This window comes from Notechis scutatus, chromosome Z, assembly GCF_049901735.1.
Source record: "Notechis scutatus isolate UNSWTSFEM ecotype Mainland chromosome Z, rNotScu1.2, whole genome shotgun sequence".
Taxonomy (NCBI): Eukaryota; Metazoa; Chordata; class Lepidosauria; order Squamata; family Elapidae; genus Notechis; species Notechis scutatus.
Genome location: NC_142025.1, coordinates 45,878,051 through 45,887,490, shown reverse-complemented (window position 1 = coordinate 45,887,490; position 9,440 = coordinate 45,878,051). Strand labels below are relative to the sequence as shown.

Below are 9,440 nucleotides of genomic sequence, written 5' to 3'. Positions count from 1 at the left end.
CGATTCAAGATCAATTAAATTTAGCTTTATATACTTTAAATTTTTAAATTTGTCTGGTAACCCCCTGCAGCGCGCCAGCAGGCATTTTTCTTCTCCTTCTACAGATGCAGTGAGACCTCGGGTGTTGGTGCGGTTCCTTCCGGATCCGGCATGGGTTCCTGCTGAGTTGATAACATGGGGACGTGGTTATGCAGCAGTTGAACATCTTGGTCAAATTCGTTGGGTTCCTGGTCGGTGTGTTCGGCCTGATCATTCGCAGGCACCTGTGAAGGAAGTTTCGGAGGAGCAGGATGGCGCATCTGTGGTTCCTGATCCTGTTGATTCTGCCTAATCTGTCCTGGGCTGCTCGGGTGCGGAGAGAGCAGCGACAGCATGTTCAGCGTGCCGGAGATTTGGGCGATGATTTGTGGACAGATAATAATTACATTAAAGATTTGCGCACAACTGCCAAAAACTTGAACATCACCAATTGTTGGTTGTGTATGCACCTTCCTGGGAGAGTGGGAGAAGGACTAACATTGCATGGAGTGCCTTTTGAGGAAAAAGATTTAATAAAGAATGCAACCTGGAGAAAACAGTTGTCTTGTGCTACAACAGAGCAATTCCAGATCCTAACCATGGGAGGTAATCTATGGACACAAATTTCTCGAGGTCTTATCCCGCCTTTGGGAATTGCTATGAACTATAGAGATATTCATATTTTAAATAATTTTACTGTTGCTATGTTTAATGATACTATAAAGAATATTAAGATGATTAATGTAGAAATGTCTGAAATTCGTACAGTTACTTTGCAAAATCGATATGCTTTAGATATTATGTTAGCTGCTCAAGGAGGAGTTTGTGCTTTAATTCATTCACATTGTTGTGTTTTTATACATAATTATGAGCCAAACATTACAAAGACTGTTCAGGACATGGAAGATCGTATTGCTCAGCATCAATCTGGAGCTGATGGGTTTAATGCATCATTCTGGGACAGTCTGTGGTCCTGGCTTCCTGATGGATCATGGTTTCGCTCCTTATTGCAAGGGGTTGTTATTATTATTGCTATATGTATCTTATTATGTTGTTTTATTCAATGTATTCCTAATCTATTACAAATGTGTACCTCAGTCTTCCGGCGTGAGGGATCAGGTCATGAGGGAACTGTGTACTATGCCACTAAACACCCCCTATCTTTGAATAAATAAAAAAGGAGGGAATGTGGTAATATAACCTATTGATCATTTTATCATTTTCTGTAAGGCCTTTGTATAACTAGCAGTAAGTCTAGGAAGATGTGGGCATTCTTGGTGGGGGTAGGAGTATCTTTGCTCAGAGTGCCTCATTCTGTTTTGATTCTGCCAGTTTAGAAGGAATAGGAAAATGGGTGAAAGTTCAAGGTACAAGATACACAGTTGTGCTTTCTCATGGGACTTTCCAAACTTTCCCATGAGACTTTCCGTGGCTGAATGATCTCACCCTAGCAAGGTAACATCTGGGACTTTCCAAGATTGTGTGTTCTCATGCTGGTGAAGTAATCTCCTGTTGAGGTCATTGTTTTCTGAATATGCATACTGTATTTTGCTTGTGTTTTTTCTCAATAAATACTGCTACCTGAGTTCTCTCAGGGTTGGCATTTTTCTCAGAGACAGTTCCCTGTGTCTCATTTCAATGTCAAACCACCATACCAATATATTCCAAACTGCCTTTTATAATTCATTTCCACAGATGTAAAAATAGAATGAGGCTAAATCATAGTTTTATATTTATTTATTTTGAACCCAAGTTAGCTATGCCTGACTTGAAATCATTATTTTAAAACTAAAATGTACAAAGCACTATTTGTTATTTCTGAATTGAAACTTTAGATATAAAAACAAAAGAATTTTCATATGCAGATTCTAATCCCTAGAATTTCAGGTACATTGTTCTTGTTTCTTGGTTTTTAACTTTCTAACTTACAAACCATTGCAAGCTGAGTTGAATTTATTAAGGACATTAGTTACAAAATATGCAGATGTTCTGGGAGCACACAATTTTTCATCGATAAGAAGAAAGAAATGTAGCTATCTTAGATTAACTGGGAACTTGTATAGATTTTCACCAATACTTTCTAGTTTTCACAGATTAAAACCCTAGATGTCAACACATATGACATTCCTAGATAACTATGTAATTGTGCTTTATTATCTATAGTATCTAAATAAAAATATTTTTGTTCCAGATCAAACTTTTCAACCTGGATCTCTAGGGGCATATCTAGATTGAAAATATCATGTTCCCTAATCATGGTTTAATTAAATGTAGATCAAAACTTTGCACCGATAAGCAAATAATCTAATACTTGAACAATATAAACTTTGATTCCCATTATGGTCTTGTGGTGGTAGGAGGAATGCTCTGTATCAAATCTGAAATTCAAGACCTGCAATTCAAATTTTAAACAAATTCAGTTTATAATCTCTATATGATGAAAATTTGAGGGAAAATCACTTTTTCCTATATTTGAACAACATCACAATCCTAATTTAAGGTTGTTTATTTGTGGCTCAATGTTATGCAAATTCAGCCAGAAACTTTAGTTTATGGCCAAGTTAATAAGCAATCCTGAGCACTGGCTTAATTCAGTGAATCATGGTTAAGTAAACCAGATGTTAAAATGTTTCATAGGCATGACTCATTCTAAAATGGCTTTTATTCTTATGAGTCCACTGTGTAGATGTATAGAAATGAAAATAGATCATATCACAACCAATAATTGTAGACTGAGAGAAAATTAATATTATAATTCTGTTAATATTAATTTAGCACTACAATATTTAATTTGAAGAACTGTATTTTTCTTTTCAATCATTACACTTTGCTAACTGAATCTTTCAAATAATGGAATAGAAGGATTCCAAAATTAGCGGACCCTGCTTGCTGTTAGAGAAACTGTTTATCATAAACTCCCAGATTTTTTTTCATAGGGATCCACTATTATATTAACAATATTTATGAAATTGAGTAGGATAATGAATGCTGCAGGAAATGCTGGTTCCCTGCTCACACACATTTGGCAGGCCTGGAAGAAAATAATAGTCAGATGTTATTAGTTCAATTTAGAGATAGTTAATTGAAGTTCCAGTTATTTGTACTGGTGTATTCTGAAAAGAGCTTTACAAGGCCCTTGCTTTGCTTTGCCTTTACTTTTCCTGCAAACCATGTGGTGCCATAACGATGCAGGGAAATAGTTTTATTTTTTATTTTCATATTTTTTTAAATGTTTTGATTAGGACTTGAATTATTAAGTTTTCATCCGAGTGTGAATTTTATCGTGTACTACATACACGGTAATAATAATACATTTAATATTATTAAATAACATTTGCCTTATCCTACTGGATAAGTGGACAAAATGCCAAATCTAAACATCTGGCTGACTGTACCGCCAATCATAACAGTGTATTTCTTCTTGGCATGGAACAATCCGCTAGCGTCTAAAATACTATTTCCCTTTCGTCTTTTCATGGATGGAGAGGACATTTGATTAAACCCCTTGCATTGATACCGGCCTGTTTCCACCCGTCCCAACAGGAGGCAGGACAAATTCTGGCCCAGGGCTCCGGGGTCCCGCGGGACGTGTAAGCGCGTGACTGGCGACTAAAGCTGAGCCATCGCCAGTGGGGAGTTGTTCCTGGCTTTCCGAGCCCGAGCGGTAGGGTACGAAGCTCACTTCTGCTTTCATTTCCTTTGACTAAAGCTCGGACCTTTGAGAGAAAATAGATCCCAGTCCCCTGCACCCAGCTTCCCTAGAGCCTCTTCCGATCTAATTAACCCCGAGTCGCTCTTTCGCTGGGGCTCTCTGCTCTCTGCCTCGCTGTCGCCTGATGTTCGGTCCTCGGTCACGGTCCTCTAGGGTTCATCGAGGCCGGAGAAATAGGGAGAATGGCTGCGCCGTTCCAGCGGGGAGGATTGGCAGAGAGAAGATGCTTTCTTCCCAGGGTCCTTATTCCTTTCTCTCCTTCTTCTCGCTGCCTGCTTTATTCTCATTTCCTCCTCCTCCTCTCCACCCACTTCTTTTCTTCCTTCTGTTTTTCTTTCCTCTTTTCTATATTTTCTGCATCAGTCTTCCCCCCATTCTTCCTTTCCCTTCCTTCTTTTTCTTTTTCTTTTCCCCTACCTGGTTTCCTCTCCATTCCTTTTTTTTTCCATATTTCTTCTTTCCTGTTTTCTCCACCATTTCTTTTTACTGTACTTTTTTCTGCCTTTCTGTTCCCTTCCTTTGTTCCTCTTTTTACCTCTTCTTCTCTCCTTTTTCCTTTTCTGCACTTTTTCCTGCTTTTTGCTTTCCTTCTTCCTTCCTTCCCATTTTCCCTTTCCTTTCCTGGCAGATGTGGAAGATGCAGAGCTGTCTAATGCTGGGGGGGAGTTACTATGCTCAGACTACTGTCCTTGTGGGTCAGCAAACATGCCTTGCAAACTGTCTTAAATCATCCATTCCTCCCAAGCCAGTACCCAACTTGTGGGAACTAGAACTCAGGATCTCTTTTAGTTCATTTGTTTAACTATAAAAAGTGTGTGTGAGAGAGAGAGGGAGGGAGGGAAAGAGGGAGGGAGGGAGAGAATGAACCATACCACTCAGAAGAAGCCTCAAGCTTCCTATAGATCAGCTTTCCCGCAGAGCTTTTCAATGGGTTAACCTATAATCCCCATCATATACAACTGTCTCTGTCCAGAAGACACCAAATTAGGCAAAGCTGATTAAGGTTGCTTAAAGTGAAGCTTGCTTTCAATCTTAAGTACACTTAAGAACAGTACAGAGAACAGAATGCCTCTTTTGTGAATGACTGCTGTACAATCTTCATCCTTTGCACCCTTCTGAGAATTTTCAAGGATGGTATTCCTGAGTCAGAGAATCAGGAAGCAGAGGAGAAGTTCAAGTCTTTTGAGATTTTGATTTGGAGATCCAAGACAGCTGAAAGAAGAGGTCGGGAGAGGGTGAATTCTGGGTGTGTGACTAGCTGGAAGTGGAACATTGGAAAATGTGATGAGGGATAACAATGGAAATGAATCAAGGGACACAAGAAACAAAGGCTGAAGATTACAAGTATCTTTTAAACATTATTTCAGTACTTAATATTAGGCACCTCTGTGTCCATATCCTCCAATGCTACACAACCTCCAGAAAAATATGAGTATAATCCTGCCAAAGACCAGCATTTTATCTCCAAAGTCAGTCAGTCAAGAAAGGTGAACACTTCAGCAGCTCACTGTTTTGCACAACTTCTCTGAAGTACCATATTATTTGCAGGGATTTAAATAAAACTATAGTCCTGTATAAAATAGGGAAGAGATCTCTGCTATCAAAATAAAAATGAATTCCATTCAAAAGCATTCATCTACTTTTAGCTTTTAATATCTTTAAAAATATATGTTTAGGCTTGATTCTTACATGTATTAATTAAAAAATGCACTGCACTTGAGTGTAACATTGTATTTTAATTAATTATGCCTTAGGAATTCAGAAAGGACACAGCACTTTATGAATAGAAGGTAGATTTGAGTGAATCCTCTCCAACTGGAGTTTGACTTCAGAAAGCTTATGTCAGCCTCCTCTCATGGTCAGGCACCTGCTCCATTTCTATAATTTAGAAGCAGGAGAGCTACTTATAGGTAGCAACAAGTGGCTGATCTCTTTACCTAAAAAGTAAAGGAAAAATAAAGTCTTCCCTGAAGAGGAACCACTTTGCCACCTTAGAGCCATTCATGTAATTTTCTTGCTAACAATACAAAGCAATGTAGTGCTTTAATTATAGTGCATTATTAAATGGTGCTTTACTAATGTAGTGCTTTAACAATTTGTCATCTACTAACCAAATTTTACTGTTTTGATCCTAGATCAGTTTGGTTGAGCAAACAGTACAGTACATCTGAGTTAGATTTTTGAAAGCCTAGTGTATCTTTTTCCTGAGCAGATTCTGGAAACACCAAGCCATTTTGTACAGAATGAAATAGTTAAAAAAGATTCTAAGCCAAAGTTTTCGTTTTGAACTTATAAAACATAAAAAAAAAAAAAATCCCTCCCAGCTAAGATGTATTTTTGTTACAGGTAGGTTTCTATTTGAAAGACAGGTCCTGGTTTTAAAACTTAATTTTTAAACAAAAAAAAGGGATAAAATTCAGAGGCAGCTTGATATAAGAAAAAGGCACGCGCGGGGGGGAGGGGTGGTTGCATGGGTAATCCTGAGAGTGCCAGAAATCTTTTGGAGGAAGAGCAGCTGAGTGTTTCAAGGGTTGAGAATTACGAATTCGATGTCGGCAAGAAACCGACGGGTTTCTCTCTTACAATCGGGGTAATTATAACATTGGATGGAAAAGTGGATTGGACTCGGAAGGCAATTTATGATAGAGGAGGATTCGCGGGTCCACCGCACTTTTTACAAGAGAAAGAGGACGGGGAAAAGGCTAGGCAAATTCGGTGGAAAGATTCCTCTTTCCCAGGACGTTCAGCAACTCTGCGGCGGGAACGAAGGGAGATGTTGCAACCGGGCGGGCCCTGAAAACAAATTCAACTCCAGGGCGCAAAGTGCAGCCAGATCCAAGCTTATTCCGGCAGAAAAACTAGGAGAGGGGGGAGGGGAGGAGAAGGGAACACAAAACTAAAAGGCAAATACAGTTTTGGATCTGCCTTCCTCTCGATGCTGTTACATAATTGTTTCTCCTGTTGGCATTTGTCCCAGCGTTGTCTTCTCCACCCCCCCACAAGTTGTTTTTTTTTAAAGAGAGAAACTGTATGACGCAAGAGGGCCACCGGGAGTGGGGTGGGGGGTCTGTAACTGATTATTTGGCTGGGCGCTGCTGCCGCTGGACTCAGTTTCTCGCAGGAAACTCGGGCGCTGCTGCGGTCCCTTCGCAATGCCCAGCTGCACCACTCTGTTGTTTTTAAACCCCCAAGGAAGGAGGCGAATAAATCTGCCTGAAGCGGCAGCCTCCTGGCCCTGCGAGGCTCTTGCCAGAGTCGAAAGAAGAGGCGACGGCTACTGTGAAGAGCCCCTCCCTTACTGGGGAGAACTGGGCAGGGGGAAAGCGCTGCAATGCTGCGGCCGGAAAGAAAGGAGCTGCGAAAGGGAGAATTTGCAGTGGGAGGGTTGGTCGCTGTGGCCAGGCAAGAACAGGGAGGGCTTCGGCAACCGGATCCCCCTTGCGGGCCCCCTCTTTGAAAGGACTGCTGCGGCTGGAAAAGTGGCGAGAATCAACAGTGCAGACGTAACTTATGCTGCTTCTTGGGCGGAGAGGGGCTCTTTTCTATAATGCATTTGCAAAAAAGCACGTAGGTGTTGCGAGGAAGAAGGCGAGGCACGGAAAGGGGGTTCAACAAAAACCACCCTTTAAATTATTGCAGAGCAGATTCTATACTATGCCTGCACCGTATGGTTTTTATTTCATGCACGCTTTCGAATAAACGGGAGTGTAGAGCTTGTGTGTGCGCGCGCGCGCATCAAATCAACCCCCTGCATTATCCTCTTCAGTCGATAAAACAGGCATTTTTTTCATGGTTCTGCACATGAAAACAGTGGAAAGCGTCCCTGGGTGGGCTCGAACCACCAACCTTCTGGTTAACAGCCGAACGCACTAACCGATTGCGCCTCAGGGACATCTGTGTTTTCTAGCTTCAAAAAGTTTGCTGATAGAATGATACTCCCCCCCCCCCCGAAAAAAAGTTCTATGGTATGTTCATTATGAAATATCCATTTATCGTGGATAAATTCGGCCGCTTTTATTCGTTACACTGCATTCGCTATTTAAATAAGTGAATTAAAAGAAACATGTTTAAAACCAACCATGTGATCGGGTTTCAAGATGAAAAATATCTTTTTGTATTCAAACACAAACTACTGTCTACTTAGTTCAGAAAAACGTCCAAAGAAAACCTAGTTACCGAGTCACTTTAAGCGTGCACGGAGAAGTGAACATATTAAAATTATATAAAATGTAAGATTATTATTGCTTTGTTATTTGAAATGTATACATCTTTAATATATCCACTTTTTAAAAAAGTGGCTCTCTTGTAGATAGTAAGCATTTAGGTCTGAACACATTTGTTTATTTTGAACTTGCTTGAGATTATCAACATCTTGTTGAATGCACTTCAAAATGATGACATTATCTCTTCAGTAACAAACTACATGAAATACAGTTTTATTTCTAATATCTTATTTTCTATATTTCTTAAGACTGCCTCCTGGTCTGGTGGAGTTTGGGAGAGAGGAAGAAAGACTTCTGCTGCTTTCCTTGCATGAAGCTAAAAGTCTCTCTCTTTCTCCCCCTGAGAACAGAGCTGGAGATGGTATCCTGTGATCCCAAATAAAGAATGATCGACTGGTAGGAAAACGGGATGGGGAATTTTCCTGCAGACTTTTTGGGGGGATTTTCTCAAGGTCTCCGGTCCTCGGGATTTAAAATCATGAGTTTGGTGGTCTCTGAGGTCCAAAAGGTTGGCGATCCCTGCTCTAGTCAACTTTTAAAAAAATCTCTGATGCAACTATGGTATAAGTTTGAGTTTAAATACACAAGGACACTCACTGATCACTGTTGCTTGCTCTGTATTAGTTTTGCTTCTCATTGGTTCATGCAAATCACATATGATCTGGACAAAAGGCACACATTGATTCTTGATTTTCCAGCAAATTCTACCATTTAACTTCACTGTTTCCCATGACACTGTCTCAGTTCTCTGCGCTCAAAGGCATCTGTACTCTAGACTAGAGTCTTTTCTTACCAAATACAGTTTTTAACCATTTTAATTGGTTTTAATGGTTGAATAAGTTGATTTTGTGTTTAAATTGTATACGTTACCAGGTGTCACATGTAAGTGAAATGGGTAGCTATATAAATTCAACCAATCAATAGGGCAGAAAAGTGACCACAGGTTTTGCTTTAAAGGTCAGCTTTTAGAAGGATTTTTAAAAACTAGAAATCTGATGATTATAGCAGTAGAAGAAACTACCTCCCTCCCATAGATTTTCAATTATCAAGAGGAGAAATAAAAAAGTGCAAATGTTTTTTGTTTTACCCAGAGTTATAAATGAACTCAGATTTCAGTCCTCGGTATGCATACATTTCTGTTTATTACTTCCATTAATTCCCCAAAATTGAACATAAACAACACCATATCTTTAATATAGTAAATACACTTTTTATGAAGTACACATTGAGTCCCAGTTACATGATTCATCTATAATATTACAATATTTTCTTTATTAAAGAGCAACCTAAAGTGTATTTTAGTGCAGTGATCCCCAACCTTTTTTATGCCGCGGCCCGGTACCGGCATCAGCTGGGCGCCGCGCCCGGTATCGGCATCAGCTGGCGCCGCCATCTTTTGATGAAAAAGTGCTTCCGGTGAGCTTTCTACCCGAAAAGCTCACCGGAAGCACTTTTCATCAAAAAGATGGCGGCGCCCAGCAAGCCAG

The 9,440-nt window shown here is 40.0% G+C and overlaps 1 non-coding gene across 1 annotated transcript; it reads right to left on the bottom strand.

Moving 5' to 3' along the window:
- Nucleotides 1-7,548: 7,548 nt before the first annotated feature.
- TRNAN-GUU (transfer RNA asparagine (anticodon GUU)) lies at nt 7,549-7,622 on the bottom strand. Its single transcript has one exon. It is a non-coding gene; the product is annotated as a tRNA-Asn (tRNA).
- Nucleotides 7,623-9,440: the final 1,818 nt, after the last annotated feature.